General features: G+C 31.8%; 2 protein-coding genes across 3 annotated transcripts in view; both read left to right on the top strand.

Moving 5' to 3' along the window:
* The window catches only part of TyrR (tyramine receptor), a 77,286-nt gene that overhangs the window by 25,095 nt on the left and 35,602 nt on the right, over window positions 1-16,589 (top strand). Inside the window, 1 exon segment of one of the 2 annotated variants that reach the window (NM_001011594.1) lies at window positions 12,745-12,834. The exons of the other annotated variant lie outside the window; for it this stretch is intronic. The gene's annotated coding sequence lies outside the window, so the exon portion shown is untranslated. 2 annotated transcript variants of the gene reach the window in all.
* The window catches only part of LOC412949 (ionotropic receptor 25a), a 69,051-nt gene continuing 64,420 nt past the window's right edge, over window positions 11,959-16,589 (top strand). The window contains exon 1 of the mRNA XM_026446208.1: window positions 11,959-12,834. The gene's annotated coding sequence lies outside the window, so the exon portion shown is untranslated. The remainder of the gene's footprint in view (window positions 12,835-16,589) is intronic.

The following is a 16,589-nucleotide window of genomic DNA, read 5'->3' as shown; positions in this document are numbered from 1 at the left end:
GGACTTGGTGTTATATGATATTTCAATTTTATTTTTATCAGTACGATCTATTTGGTGAATCTGATATATCCTATTTATCTCATATGAATATTTAAATAATATTAAAATTACAAGACAAGCTGCGGTTATTCGATACTGAACGTTACTACACGTCGTCTAGTATTGCAAGGATATCCAATTCTGATTCTGATTGATTGGAATTAATTGATTCTCGAGTCTCTTGAACGAGACTAACCGAATTATCGACTATGTCTCCCTATCGAGACTATACTAAATCAACAATGAGTGGACTTTGCCGTATGGCCGCATAACTTTACTAAACTGAATTACTGAATTGAACTCAAGTTGAATCTTTGTCTGAACTTCGTTTTCTTCTGCTGCAGGAATCAGTTTCTTAGTTGGTCGAGAATCTCTCAAGATCTTTTGATTAATCAGTTTTCTTAAAAACAATATTCCAACTTTTGAGAAATTTTCTCCGAGGCCTGACAATTGACTCTCGTGTCTTAATTAATTAATTATCCTTTGACAGCGCATTAGCGTTATGATCCTTGAACAACTGATTTAATTAAATAACGATTTACGTTTAACCAGATGAAACTCAATGAAAGAATGCTTTGCTAATTTTTTAATTCCCTCCATATTTAATGATCGTATAATTTATCTGTAAGTATGAGTAATTTCTTTTCTGCTTTATTTCGATTGTGCATCATGTTAAATATTGTATGAGTTGATATTAATTTAAATTAATTAAATTTTTAATTTCATCGTGAGAGGGAAATATCATATTAAATATTACACTATTATATTCCCAACATTTTTCTCGCAAATGATAGATATTTAAGAGAAATGAAAAAAATTTTTTAAATTTAGAATGATAATGTCGTGTTTTTTTTCAAATTAATACCTATTTTTTTTTTTATTTTGATACTACGATAATATAACAGTCAAACGAATTCAACGATCTATATAATATACGATACGCGTATATTTCCATGTTACATAAGATTATAATATAACGTATGTTAATATATTCATAGAATATCTTTGGTGGATATGTTTTATAGGATTCAGATCAAACGCAAAAGTTGCAATACAAAAATGTCGGTCGAGACTTATTTATTAAGTTATAAGCAATTTAAGTTAGATGAAATGAGGTGAGAGCATAGTGTGGTGACAGTTCAACAGAGATAAAACGATCTTATTCTATTTCGTTTAACTCAAACTTCAATTGCTTTATAACTTAATAAGTTAGCGAGCTTTGATTGACATTTTTCTATACTAACTTTTTACGTTCGAATCGATTCTTCCACGATTATATCCACGTATAATGCACGTATTAATACACACATATCATTATAAAACGATACATTTATATATTTATTTATATAATATCGAAATATACAAGGTTTAATCATTAATATTCAATTATGAATAATTACAACTGTTATGAATTTAAATCGATATACACAATCCGCATTATCATCACACTTTTTATTCACCAAAATAAGGGAAATTCGTCGATTAAATTGCATAATTATGCTATATCGTAAATTGTGCCAAAAATATATTAAAACAAGAAGCCACGATGATGCAGATAATGGGGAAAAATAAGAGAGGCAAAGCTCTGTTTGACTCTTCATCCTCGGGCTATTGTAGGCGAGAAAGATACAGCGTATAAAATATTTTTTTCATCCTTCTTTCGCATATAAGCAATGTGACATAAATTACGAGAGGAAACAGATCAATTTCATTCCATTTTTTTAACAAGTTTTCTTTTTTTCCACGAGAGAAATTTATCATACATATCCCCAGGCTTGCCAGGGGCTAAAAATCGATATCGTTGATCCGCTTAACGCGACATCGCCAGCTTAGCCGCGAAATCTCGAGATATCCCCTAATGATACTGTTTTATCACGATAAAATCCGAGTCCCTGTTTTCCGCGTAAGATCACGCACGCCGAGGATGTGTATACAAAAGAAAGAGGTCTTACCTTGTTTACAGATTTTTCGATATTCGACGACGGTATCCCGGTTTTCGCTCGCAAACTCCTTTAACAAAATCCCACGGCTGAAATCCCAGACTCCTGATTGGAAGTATCTCTTGTTCCTCCCTTCCGTGGTATTCGGCCTCTTAACTTTTTCTTCTAAAGCTGTACAGAGGTGGAGAAAAGGAAGTCGTATCTCGGGAGCTCGTAAATGAACGTCTTAGCAGCGCTTCCACATCCGTTTTACGAAGTAAATAATAAATGCGATGCTCCCTCCCCTTCCCTCCCATTCTTATTTACCGTGTTTTCGCTTCTCCTTTCATCCGTGCACGCCGTTCGTTATTTCGGCCCCCCTTTTCTCTTTCGCTTCATTGTTAAAAATTTCGAATTCGAAATGTTTAGAATGTTTAAGAATTTCGGTTTTGTCAAGTTGAACAAAAAAATTAAATCAAGTCCCCAAGGGGCTCGGTGAGGATTGGCAAGGGTGCGTTGTCCTTTATTTCGAATGGAAGCGAGAAGAAGTTTTAATACGATTTTAATCGAGATATTATGGCGGCTTAAGTTATCAGCAGATTGTGCGATTTTTATGCAAAACGTGTTTAATGGAACGGAGAAATCGTTGGATCATCATCATCATTCTCTATTGTTAAACGAAAATTTAATCTTTCAGATTTCGTAAAAGGGAAAGACTATTTATTCGTAAAATTAATTTTTGATCGTGTTGCTGAATTTTTTTCTGTTAAAATTCATTGATATTTTAAAATAATTTCTTTTAATCTAATTCAAATTCCAAATTCTTATTCAAAATTATATTTTTACACGATAAGAAACATTTTATTTGAAATTAAAATTAAATTAGCGAGTAAAAATTTATAAAATCAATAAAAATTTTTATTCAAAAGTTACGAAGGAAAAAAGAATTTTACTCCTACTAATTTTATTCCGCCTTAGTTTTCGAATATTCAATTAATACACAGGAAGTATCCTGTTTATTATTTAAAATATATGTCAAAATATTTGAGATATTTATTACTCATAAATAAACAATGGCTGTTCCCTTTTAACAATAAATTCTTCGATACAATTCGTATTGATCGATGACTTAAAAAAAAATAAAACAATTCGTGCGCTTGAAATAACCATAGACGAGTCGGACAATTATTTAACAGAACAAAAGATCTTCGATCGACTTAGAGAATTGACAAATGGCGCGTTGCAGAAACACTCTTGAAGAGGATAGGTCGCGATTCCTTTTCGGCTTCCTCCACTTCCCATTAGGGGTGGCTCGTTCAATATCGGCGAACTCCGAGAATTTCATTTTCCGGTGGAAGCTTGCCAGCAACACTCCGACGCTCAATGTCGCGTGGCTTAAATACACCCTCCGCATCGTCCACAGGTTTTTGCCCTCTGCACGTCCCTTTTTTCCTCCGTGAAATCGAATCATCGGGAATCGTGGTGGTGTAAAAAAAAAAAAGAAAAAAAAAAAAGACGATGAACCGTGTACGAATTCGGTGTGTGAATAAGTTTATGGAGATGTCAGTTTCAAAGGTTCGAGGGAAGACGATAGTTTTTTCGGAATTTAGCCTATGTGAATTTGAAGGATGTGTTCGTTCTAATTTCTTAGAAGTTTCGGGTTCGTATTATAGAATTTTATACAGGAATATTTTCTTTGAAATATATCAGATAACGATTCTCTTTTCTTTTTGTAATAAATTTTTCTATTCGAATTTATCTAAGGTATTAAAGAGAATATTTGATTTTATGGAATTTTTAAGGAAAGAAGCTTTTGTTGGAAGGTATTCTGAAAGTAAGATAGATATTTTACAATCTTTTAATAAGTTTTAAATGAATTATTTTAAAATGTTTATTAGAAAAAGTTCTATACTTTTATTTGACAATAAAATTATTCACATATTTATAGAATAAAAGGTAGGATAAATATTAATTCTCTAATGTCAAATATATTCAATTACGTTACACATCATTTCAAGTAATCAAGTAAATGATGAAAATTGCCACTTTTATATCGTTTCTTTATTGGCCCTTCCATGCTCAAAGTAAATAATGCATGGGACTTTTCTCGGCAAATTTATCGCCGGTGCTGTTTGTAATTTCTTCTAATAGAGTTTGAATACAAGAGTTATTGCATTCGGTGATGAAAACGGAGCTGTAATTGCATTGTTATTAATGTCGTTGGGTCTAGGGAAATTGTGACGCTAATTGTTCGAAGGTGGCAAGGTTTGCTTACTGACTTCATAATAGATGCGCAGTATTAACAGTGAGGTGTGAAAACGAGGTTTTTCGTTACCTTTTTCCTTTTTTTCCTTTTTTTTTTCTTTCTCGTGCAAACTGTGTGAAAAGGGGAAACGAAACGGAGTGAAAAAAGTAACGTTTTCGAGGTGTCGAAACGTGTCAAGAGTGGAATCATTCTTGTTTTCATGCTCACGTCGAATTATACGCGTTATTGGAAGAAATTAAGAGTTTTGGTTCATTCGAACGTAAAATCCTCCAGTTTTAAAATCGTCGAGCAGATCTGGCACGTTCGGTTGATTTCGATATTTCTTAATCGATTGATGAGGAGAATGTATGCTCAACGAGCGTAATTTTAATCCGTGTTTCGTTTTGGGAATGGGATAAAATCTTACGCCAATTATAGATGAAAAGATTATTTCTTTAAAAATTAAAAAGGAAACGCAAAAATAATTAAATTAATATAATTTTTAAGATAAAACTTAAAATTAAATTTTAAACTTAGATTGAGCTAGATTATTTTAGAAAATTCTTTTTAAAAATATTACGAATAAATTGCATATTCGCAAATATTTTTATTAATTTTATTCTTAAGTAATTCTCTTATTCATGCGTAAATATTTTTTGCCATACTTTTTGCCATTATTTAATTCATCATTTAGTGCAAAAATTTACTAACTAATTTTTACTAACTGTATAAACAGTAAAAAGGATTAATTCAATAAATAATTATAAAAAAATGTAAAAAGAAAAAAATTTTTCGTATCATAATGCGTGAATATTAATGTGAGTCACGTATTTTGCGGAACAATATAATTTATTTATTTACGTTCTACAAAGCTAGTACTTATCTAATCAGACACTAATGAAATGATGACATTTGTATAAAGTTATGTTGTGTTATGAAAAATTAGAAAGAGAAAATTAGAATAATCTATCTTATCTTATATAATTTCATATATTTTATTTTAATCGATATTTCTTTTATTTTTTAACAATTTTTCCAGAAAAAATAAAAAAGCAATTAATAAAATTATTTATAAATATTAATACAAGAATTAAGAAATATCTTCAAATTAACTAATGAATTATTTATTCCACTATTTAATTGTCATACCATTCATTATTAGATTTTATTCCAAGTGCGTAGTAAATGATTCATCGTTATCGTCTTAAAACGTTTTGCGACTTACCTCAAGATTTCACGATTAATATAATAAACGTATAAAGTTGTATCGTTTTACTTAGTTTTACTTTATTACGTTACTGTCAACTGTTTTTTTCCACACCATTGAAAGCTTTTGATCGTTAATTCACGAGTAAGAGGAAAAACATTTAACAGAGTTTCCACGGACGGAAAGTTAATTAAATTTCGTGTTTGTTTGTGATTTTCCCCGATGGGGATGCGTTCGCCTATTTTTTTCGATGATCGATAGCCCGAGATCGAGTGGCGAGACTCGTCGACGAGGCGAGGAAGGGAAGGTAGATGCTTTTCTTTGTACTCGAGTGGTCGAAAAACAAGATGATGGGCTCGACTCGACTCATTAAGTTGGTGTTTGACATTTCGGATATCAAAGGGAATTTCGAAACGGAGAGAGAGGAACGTCTTAGAATTTACAGCGGATGGATTTTTCGGTCGAAAATGTCGGCGGCGGCCACCGAAAAAGGATTTGAAAAACCTTGGCGAACGAAGGTGCTTTTCATCCGTCGTGGTCGAGGGAACACCTAGCATTGAACAACCACCTTCCCCATTTCCCCTTTGTGAAAATTGCGTGAAATGTACCGAACGTTTTAATGGTACCTGAAATATCAAAAGGAATATTGTTTAATGTGATTCGCGAAGGAAAAAGTTCCAGTTCGACGTTCGTCGGGGAAGTGCTTTATTCGATCTCGACGATTTGCAAGGGTTTAACAAGGCGGAAGAAAAATCGGAATGGAAATTTTCTTTGACGACAGGAGGCGGAGGCTTTGCCTCGTAATTCTCTGTCTGGTTCGTTAATGTAAAATGATGGGTGAAGAAATGAACGGGACAAAAGTAGAATGAGAGCTTTCAAGACATTTACGAGAGAGAGAGAGAGTTCAATTTGCGGGTTATCGACATGACGATTACGAGGATACAACAATTTTACAATGAATTCGAAAATTTTCCCCCAAAAACGTGTTTGCATCATCCGAAAAATGGCAATAAAGCGTCAATCACTCGACACCGTTTACCAAACGTCAATGATTGCGATGATTGGAACCGGGTTATATATCGGTCGATTCGGGAAATAAATTTTATTATTTACAACGTTTTGTTTTCGCCACCTCTTATCACCAGCGTTATCGATATATACGATTTCGATTTAAATATTATAGGAATAATGGAAAAATGATCGTGGACGGAATGAATAAACAATATTCCGTTTGTGTTCTCTCTGTTCCTGGTAATTTATCGCAACGCTGTTGCACTGACCAACATTCCAAACGGTTGTAGCAAACATGTAAATAATACATAAACGTTTTCCTCCAATGTGGTATTTCTGTGCGATGTGTGATCGAATATGTAAACCCGAGTAAGCTTAACGCAACTAAGAGAAATTATATTACCACGCCATTTACCTGGTCGATATGAGGGTATGTATTAATTAACACTTCGATTAATTAACAAATGGTGGTAAATGGAAATCATATCGAGCAAAAAAGGATATTTTATGATTATAATTGTACGTGCGATAAAATTAGGCAATAATTCGGTAATTTAATCGTAGAAGATTCGAGAATTCTTCGTGGAAATTCTTTATTGGGATTTGCAATTGGAAAAATCGAATATTTATGGATTCTGGAATAATACGTAATTCTGTAAGATTAACGAATAGGTTATCGGGAAGATTCTCTCGTGTCTTTTAAATCTTTAGCTTTATCGAATTTTACAGTTAAATCTTTACGATTAATCGTGGGATCAAGTACAATGGATTAATCCTTTTGACAATGTAATAAAGTTTCAAAGAATCTTAGAATAATTTATCGTAGAAATTTTGGAATGTCAAATGCAAAAAAGTATAGTGAGCTTTTGATTCTTTACAGTTAATTAGTAATAATCGTAACATTTGTAGTAACATTTTAAAATATAAGAAACGTAGAATTATTCTTAAAGCTTGTTCAAATCTCTCTTCAGATTGCGAAAGGATTCAGGAAACAGATTGGATTCGAATTTTTTAGAAGTGTTTCAAAGGAAAGGAGCTTTTTATTTTCACTAAAAGCTCATCACGACAGAAGCCTTCATGAATTCAGAAGTGAAAAAAAAAAAAATCTATTTTTAAATAGAATTTTAAATAGTTTTAAAACTTCAAATATCTACCTTATTAGATATTCTCTATTCATTTAAAGTCAGTTATTTTTCGCAGTAATTATTTCTCTGCATAATCCAATAATAGATTAATAACTATCCTCTTAATTTTTATCGTCTAAAATTTAATACAATTTTATTAAAATTTATTCGAAAAATCGATGATAGATATCAAGAAATAATATGAACGTTATTACCAATTTTAAATTTGATTTAAATTTATTATCAATGCACAATTGATCGTATCCCATGTCTCATAACACGTTAAAGATAATCTTCAATCTCAAACAATCGCTCTATTTACTTTCCTTCCGCTAGTAGGGTAAACTTAACAACAGTGGAGATCTTCATTTCCGGCCGCATCGCCGTTCTCGAAACAAGTGAGTGCTTACAGACTTGTGCAGAGATCTCCCTCCCCCAGCTTGGATAGCTTTCACGACTGTGAAAATAATTAGGGATTCTACCGTCTAAGCTGGTACAATAGTATTAATTGTACAATATGTATAATAGTTTCGCGAAAGATTACCCGAGGGAATCGTCGTTAATTAATTCTTCCAATGTTACTTCCGTGTCGCGTGGGAAGAGAATTGTTAAGACACTTAATAAAAGGATGTAAAGTGGAGTTGACGAGAGGACAGTTTTTAAGAGAAACTTGGAGTACTGTTGAAGTACTCTGGGATTATATATTTCTTAGAATATTTCGGTAATCTTCAGATCCAATCTCAATGACAATTTTCTACACTCGTTTTAAAAATTTTATTATAAAATCGCAGATCCAGGAAACATTGGTATTTTTATGTATATTTCCTCTTCAACTCGAGGAATTTTTCTTAGATTTGTGAGAAGTATAGATTTGCGAGATGTATAATCAGAAGTTGATTATTCCTTATGTAGTGATCTTCTTATTGAAAGTTGTTATTAAGTTGTTATTTGTGATAAATATAAATACATTTTATCCAAAGACTATATTGTAGTTTACTTAAGCTATTTCTATTAACAATAACTTTAATAATTTAAATAAGAAGAAGTAGAAGGAACAAAAATTGAAGAAAAATCAAAACTCTTTTATGCTTAGAATCTGATAGAGTCTTCTAGAGTTATTAAAACGTCGTAAACATGTCAAATCTGAGGAAGCTTCTTGTCAATTTGTCTCCGAACGAAACTCCTTTCAAACTTCGAACTTGAACTCCTTTAACATTAGAATCATTTTTATTAGCAAAGATATTAAAGTTAAGAGGTTACGGCCTCTTCTCTCGTCAGAAAGGAGAGATACGAATCGTAGCAATCTCTGTGCACGTATTCAATATTTGTCGATTCGAGCTGCTTCGATACGGTCTCGTGGCGGATGCAAAAGCGTATCGACGCTCGTTTCGGGTCCTTCTCGATGCGCATTCTTCCGGAACTGGGTTAAGACCCGAATTAAATTTTCCCTTACCGTCGGCTTCGAAATCCTGTTCGTTTGCATCGAAGGTGAAACGAAATTTCCGAACCGCTGGCGTTGAAACGCGCCCCGGTGAAACACCACCCTTTCACCCTGGTAACGCGCTTCCGACCGACGAAGCTGCCACGTTTAATCCGAACAGGATCGCTAAACTTGACCCTGCACAGCGAAACGAGACCCGTTAATCGATGTTCCAGAGAAAACATATATGACACCTTTATAGATTATGGGGGGTTTATACAGTTGAAAGTTTTCTCGTCTCAACTTGAGATCATTCGTGGATTTGTTTATACAGGATGGCGAGAAAAAAAGAGACAAGCTATTCATTCAGGATATATATATAGTAGTAAGTAAAAAAAAAAAAAAGTTAAGTATAAAACTCGATCGTTTATAATTATTTTTTTTAATTATGTTTTCAGGTTTAAATTATTATTAATTGATTCATTGATTATTCTACGTATTGTATTCGATAATTTCGTGGCAATTTTTCACTGATATTTATTGAAATTGGATGCACGTTTGTTAAATATTCGAAAAAGATTAGGAATTTTTGAAAGAGGCCGCGAGAGTTTAAGGAAAAAATGGCAAGTGGAAGAAGCCAGTCAATCATGATGTTAATATAAATGTTTTTTTTAAACACCTTATATATATTATTGTATATTATTGTAGAAATCATTTTGATTTATTGTATCTTAATTGGGTGATATCAAGAAGAGTAAAATTTAATTTGAAAGAGAAAGAGAAGCAATTATCTATCTGCCAGTTATTATGAAAGAGTATTAAGATATAGTAGATAGTAGATAAAGTAGAAATGAATTAAGAGGTAGAAAGAAGTTCTTTTGTGTGCTTTTTGTTTGCAACAATTTTTATTTTCTTCTTAATATTCCTTTTAATATAATGATTTTTTAATATAGGAAATGTTTCTCCTTTTTTAATTGGAATTTCTAAATAATTTCTCTAAATCTATAATTCTCGATTGTAGAATAAGAACAATTTAAAAGAAGAAAATATATTAAAAATAAGTATTTCATAATTTTAATTTAATATTTCTTCAGTATTTCTTTTAACACGTATAAACTCATTTTTCATGATATTATCTTAATTTATCATGAAAAGCACATTTTATTGTTATATATTCTGTAGATAAATGCCTTTTGCATTTATAATTTAATAAGAAAATGATTTTATAGCAATGGAATGGAACTTAAAGTATCTCTTATGCTCTCAAATAATTTTTGGATATAAATCAATGAATTAAATAAGATGAATTTTTCATAGGAGAAAAAGGAAGAAATATAATTGACTCTACGTGAAAAAAAATCTATAAATAATTTTATAACAGGATACAAACGTAAATAATTAGATTTATGATCAAAAGATAATGATTAATTGTTAATGAAAACTAAAGTTAAGGATTGAAATCAGTATTAGGAATTCGGTTAGCAATCAGAGTTGGAAGCAATCAGTTAGTCTATACTTGGTAATCAAGTAGTATTCAGACTCATGTTAGTCGGTTACTGATCAAGCAGGATTAATTAATGTAAGAGGAGCTCGTTAGGCTTTAAACAATTCTGATTGATCAATAGTTTCATAAGTTGTAACAGTTTGAAATTTATTTCAATTATTTGTACAATTATCAGATACTTATAACAACAATACGTTTCAGATTATGAAATATGATTGTAATATAATGATGTTATAAATACAAATAATTATTTGTATTCAATAATAATTCAATAGCTCACAATATTATTAAAAAACCGTAAATATTATATTATATTACATATATTATCATATCAAAATATGAAAAATATTAAATAATATATTAAATACTTTTGGCTTGAAACATAAATTTAATCTAGAACATTAAATTAATTTAAAAAGAGATATACTTTGCCATATCTTATTTTATCACAATAATAAATTTATCATAACTTATAAATACTTTTATTTTTTAGAATTTTATAAGATTGTACGATAAGAGGTAATTGTTAAGAAAAAGATATCAAGTTTATAACTGTGATATTAAAAAAGCAAAATTACAAATTGAATTATTTATTATAAAGGTAGAATAAATCCATTTTTGATGAAAATTGAGAGAATTTATTATTATTCAGCATGAACTTTTTATTTGTAAACAATTTCCTTATTATATTTTAAGATATCAATATCCTTTTATCAATATTAAATTCTTTAATTGGCATTGAACGTTCATTTATTTTGAAAGTGGAGCAAGTCCACTTTTCGTGATCTAATTAAATACGGAGTAAAGCTAAAGAGTAAAATTGTGTAGTATATAGGAAAAAGTGGTAATATGGAGTCCTAGTTTTTTTTTATTGTTATTTCAAAATTAATGCATTTAGATGATTTAAATTTGATTTCTTTTCACATTCATATAAAAAAGGAAAACATTTAATTATAAATATGTTTATTTATAAATTTAATATTATTATTATTTTTCTCATTATTAATATAAAGCATGAACTATGACATTACTAATATAAATGTAAGCAATAGTAAATGTAACGTTACAAAGTTTTTTATATTTATAAATAATCAAAAAGTTTTGTGAAATTTATTATTACGATAAACAAATATCAAACTATCTTAACTGATATATAAAGAATTAAAAAAAAAAATTTCTTGATTTCACGAAAATGTTTAAGACTGATTATATTTGAAATTCGTTAAATGTCATCTTTTTCATTTTGCTGAACAATGTATTCCAATATTAAATTACAGATATATCACTTTAATATTGATTTTATCGAAAGTTTCCAATTTACCAACATTTTCCACATTATCGCCTTTTCATCTACAAATTTATAAGGTTTACAATTACATTTAAGTAAACAGAATCTAATCCAATAATTAAAAATAAACAAATTGAGATTAAATAATGCTCTCTTATTCTTATATACACATATAGTAAAAATATTTACTATATCCTATTATATCCTATTATATATAAACATATGTCCATTTAAATTTATTGGAAAGTGAATTAAACTCGCTATTCTTTAACATTTTTAATGGAGATACAAATTTTTAAATATCTCGATGAGACAATACATGGAACAGAAATACAAGAAAGATCCGATTCACATCACTTTCGTAATAAATGATTCCTACCATGTCGGCTATTGATCGATACGTTTATATTTAAAATTAACATATTTACGTTATTTTATGAAGTACACACAAGCATTTCAATCCCGAGATCGTAAAATAAATACGAATCGGACTCGAATCGATGGCTCGGTCTAAATCTAAATAACAGAGAGAAAGAGAGAGAGAGAGAGAAAGAGAGAGAGAAGAAGAGAGAGTCAGAATTCGAATTAGAATCGGCGCGAATCGATCCGGCGGAAGATAAATCACCGCCAGTCATTTATAGTTTTATTGGGCCAATTTTTCTGTTGTCTCGTTGCTTCGTCCGACAGAACGAATATAAATCCAATTCGTTGTCACGAGTCGTTACGTTGCCCGCTTCTCACTCGGGAGAGGGATAGAAATTCGATTTCACGTATCGATCGTATCGATCGTTAACGCCGATTAAACACACCGCGTCGCTTCCTCGTCTGACGTCTGTGTTTCTTATCTTTCTTTCTTTCTTCTTTTTTTCCTTTTCTTTTTTTTTTTGCGCAGACGACATAGTCCACGATAGGAATTGATGATCCGCTCTGGCCCGACAACCCGTCAGAATTGATCGATCGAAGGGCCGATTACCGGAAACAGACGACCAAAAATGTGACGCTCGGCGTGCGCTCGACGGGCCGGGGCTCGAACAGAGAAGACTGGACGACTATTGGGAGCGTGACGTTGGATTGACGGTGAGTGTTATCATCACCGGTTATCGTTCACCCTGGAAAAACTAAAGAACTTTATTAAATTGCCAATCATTCCTTTCGAAACCGCGTTTCCAACCATCTCCTCCTCCTCTTATTCTCTCCTCCCTTCAATTCACAATCTGTGAATGTAGAACCGCTTCAACTTTTATTGACTGTGCATTATCGACATTTTATTTTATTTTTCGTCGAACGATCGCATACGCGCTTTGCTTAGAAAATTTCACTCGTGACGAACCGTCGACAATTTTCATTTTGATTCTTTGAATTTCATCCAAGGAATTATTTTTTAACGAGGATCTGGGACGAGTTGTATTTATACGAAGCGTGGAGATCGAACGATCAATAATATATTAGGGGATTTGACGCAGCTGGGTTTTAAAGCCATAGCTTTTAATTCGATGGAACGAAAGTATGAAATTTTATGGGGAAATTAAATGATATCGAGTAGATGCAGTACGTTTGATATTTATAAATAAAATTTCGAGAATTGCAAAGTAATCTCGCATTTTTTTTTATTTTCATATCGATATATATATTTTTTTTAATGCACTTATCGTGTTGTTCAATGATGTTGAAAATTGACTGTGTTAAAGTATACTCTTCTTCTTTATTCATCTGCTTTCTTACGTAATTAATATCAGATTTAAAATTGATCAAGTAGTTTTCGAGAACAAAAAGAAGATATTTCATCCCATTTCCTCAGTGTTTATTACGGTGTAATAGAAAATGTTTCGGATAAAAGTTGAATAATGTCAAGGGAGACATGTTCAGGTATTATTAATTTTTCCATGAGTGGATGCGTAAAGTTCATGTGAAAGTCAACTTTGTTTCCTTAAATAAAATTATATATTTTTTAATATATTCATCAATCAATACGGTTCTATTCTCTCTCTAAAAAAAAAAACATTAACTCGTGTATGTCTAACGATTAATATTGTAAGCAATTGTGATTCTTTTCCTCATTTCATGCGATAACTTTTTGAAAATTAAAGTATCTTCTAAACTAATAAATATTACAAATAAACTCGAAATTTGTAAAATTTAAAAAAAAGAATCTTTGTTTCCTAATCAAATACAATTACTTACACTATGAAATATGATAGATATATTATTATAAATTTATTATTGATCACCGTGTTTTCGTAATTCTTCATCAAATTTCGCTATTCTATTTCAAACGAGAGACGAAAAGACAAAGAGAAGAAAAAGAAAGGATTATATATAGACAAAGATATTAACCCTCAAACAACGATTTCATTCAATATAATTTCTCCGGTCGGAGAATTTCGAGCAATTTCCTCACCCCCTTAGTTTCGTCCCAATCTCACTTGAATTATTCAAAAGAATCACTTGATACAATTAAGATAATCAAGATGGGCTCCGTGAACAAGGTCCTCGTCACGCGACAATACCCTGAATGAAATATTACAACTCTTTAACGCGCACAGAAATCGGTTCTACCGGCACTCCGACTCGCGTTCCAATGGATGGAAGTTTTTCCTTTACCAGATGATTAATCACCGGGAGTTATTTCATCTCGTTGCCTCGTAGAAACTCGGTTGGTAACGCGATAAACGCGTTTGAAATAGAATAAAATGAAACGAAAAAACAGAGAGAGAGAGAGTGAGAGAGAGAGAACAAAAAGGAAAAATCGTTTGTCGCTCGGTGTCCCGTTTGAAAAATCCTCTTGTTGTCCGGCCGCAGCCGGTGGTCATTAATCGAAGCTGTAATTGGAGGTTTAATTCGTCACTTGGAGCGTGTATAATGGGGAGCGGCGCATATTCGATGATTTAAATCGCGGAACACTCGTCACGGTAACCCCTTTATCCGGCCTATTGTGCAGTCAATTGTCTATACTCTCGTTTTACGTAATACGTCCCTTCTTCGGCAAAGTACTTCCTCCTATACGATATTTCGACATATTTCTTTTTTAATCGCCCACTGTTATATAACCACGATAAAGTGGAATGGAAAAGAATGGAAGATCATTTTTTTTCTTTTTTTTTTAGTAGCGAGAAGGATCCTCTTTTAAATATCTCCTTCCAAGAGATCTCGTGTGCAAAGATTTTGAGGATTTTAATCTTTCTCGAGTGATTCTTATCTTGTTTAAATCCATCAGTTTTGGAAGTGGATATAACGATGCGAATGCAAAATGTAAACGCGAAGAAGAAAGTTACTATTAATGAAAATAATAACTTTTAAAGCGGTTGATTAAACTCGAATCTTAATAGATTAAATGAAATATTTTAAATAATAGGATATGCAATCTAAATAAAAATCTGTAAGTGATTATATATAATTCGTAATTGTAGAAGGTAAATTTGCTCTCTATTAGGATTCATGCGTAGCAAAAAACGAATTTTGTTGCGCATTACATTTGTAGTTCCATTTCATTGTGCAATTTTCCCTGAAACACGAATTGTTCTCTATTAGGGGCAAGAAAAAAAAAAAAGAAAAAGAAGAAAAAAAGCATTACATTCCTCGATGCAATTTCCCTCGAAAAATGAATTCTCAAAGCACGCGTTAAATATTAATTCCTCCGTTAAAAAGTTGGGTTGATTCGGATAAGAAACTTCAATGTCCAATTAAAAGTTAAAAAAAAAAAAAGAAAACAGACGTAGAGAATGATTGACATTACGCGAAGATATAATTGAATAATAATTTGGAAAATAATTTTATTCGACGAGGTAACGAGGGAAGAGGATAACGTTTGCTGGAAAGCTTTCAGCTTTCTTCAACGATTTTTCCGCGCACGTGAAAAACTCGTGAAACAGTGGCTGTAATCGCGCACGATCGGGTTTCCCTCTAACGTGGCTCGACTCTAACGGGCCTCGAAAATTTCGGAATAGTTGAAACCGTGACCCGGTTCACCGACGAAGTCGATGTAACGTACGAATGCTCTCTCATGTTCGAGTCAATTAAGCTTTATCGATTGCCTCGGCGACAAAGACAAACCCAGAACTGCTCCAACGTTTGATGTGTGCTCCCTGGCCAAGTTCGATATTTATTTGTTACTTTATTAACACGAGTCATCACGTTGCCGTCGAATTACGATCGTCGAAGGTTTCGATCCATCGATGGATTTCGTTCCATCTAAAGTTCCCTTTGAATTATTGTTTGTCGGATGATTAAGTCAAGTTTGCCCTCGAATTTCGATTAGGCTTAGTAGAAATCTACTCCGATGACCGGCAGGATGCGTAATAGCGAGCCTATTGAAACAATGGCGATTCGCAAAATGGTTTATCGCGACTGTGACAAATGGGAATCGTGTTAATTACCAGCCAGAATAGGGAATTAGTTTATCAGAGAGGGCTAGTATCGAGGAAGGATTTGCATCTTGAGTTATGGTATTATTGAAACGATCACGAAAACAGATGTTTCTTTTTCGTGTATAAAATAGTATAAGATCATTTTCGATACACAGAATGTGATTTTAAAATTATAAATATAAAATAAAAAAATATACACTATTCTTTGTACGCGTGTGTATTTCTATATTTTTCGTTCCTTTTCAAATGAATAGGTTATTTTTCTGTGTGAAATAGTCACGTATTGATTTTATTTGTTTTTTGAAAAATTGTCAAATTTGATTTATTCGAAAACAAAGTTTCAAATGAAAAAAATTTTGCGATTCATTGTTGCATGTAGAATCACTTTTCCTCCAATCGATTGTTCACAGTTCATGGGGCACTTTGTGTAAAGGGCTATTGATTGAAATATATAAATGAAAATATATT

This window comes from Apis mellifera, linkage group LG1, assembly GCF_003254395.2.
Source record: "Apis mellifera strain DH4 linkage group LG1, Amel_HAv3.1, whole genome shotgun sequence".
Taxonomy (NCBI): Eukaryota; Metazoa; Arthropoda; class Insecta; order Hymenoptera; family Apidae; genus Apis; species Apis mellifera.
Note: the sequence above shows the minus strand (reverse complement) of the source record. Positions and strands in the feature narration are given on the sequence as shown.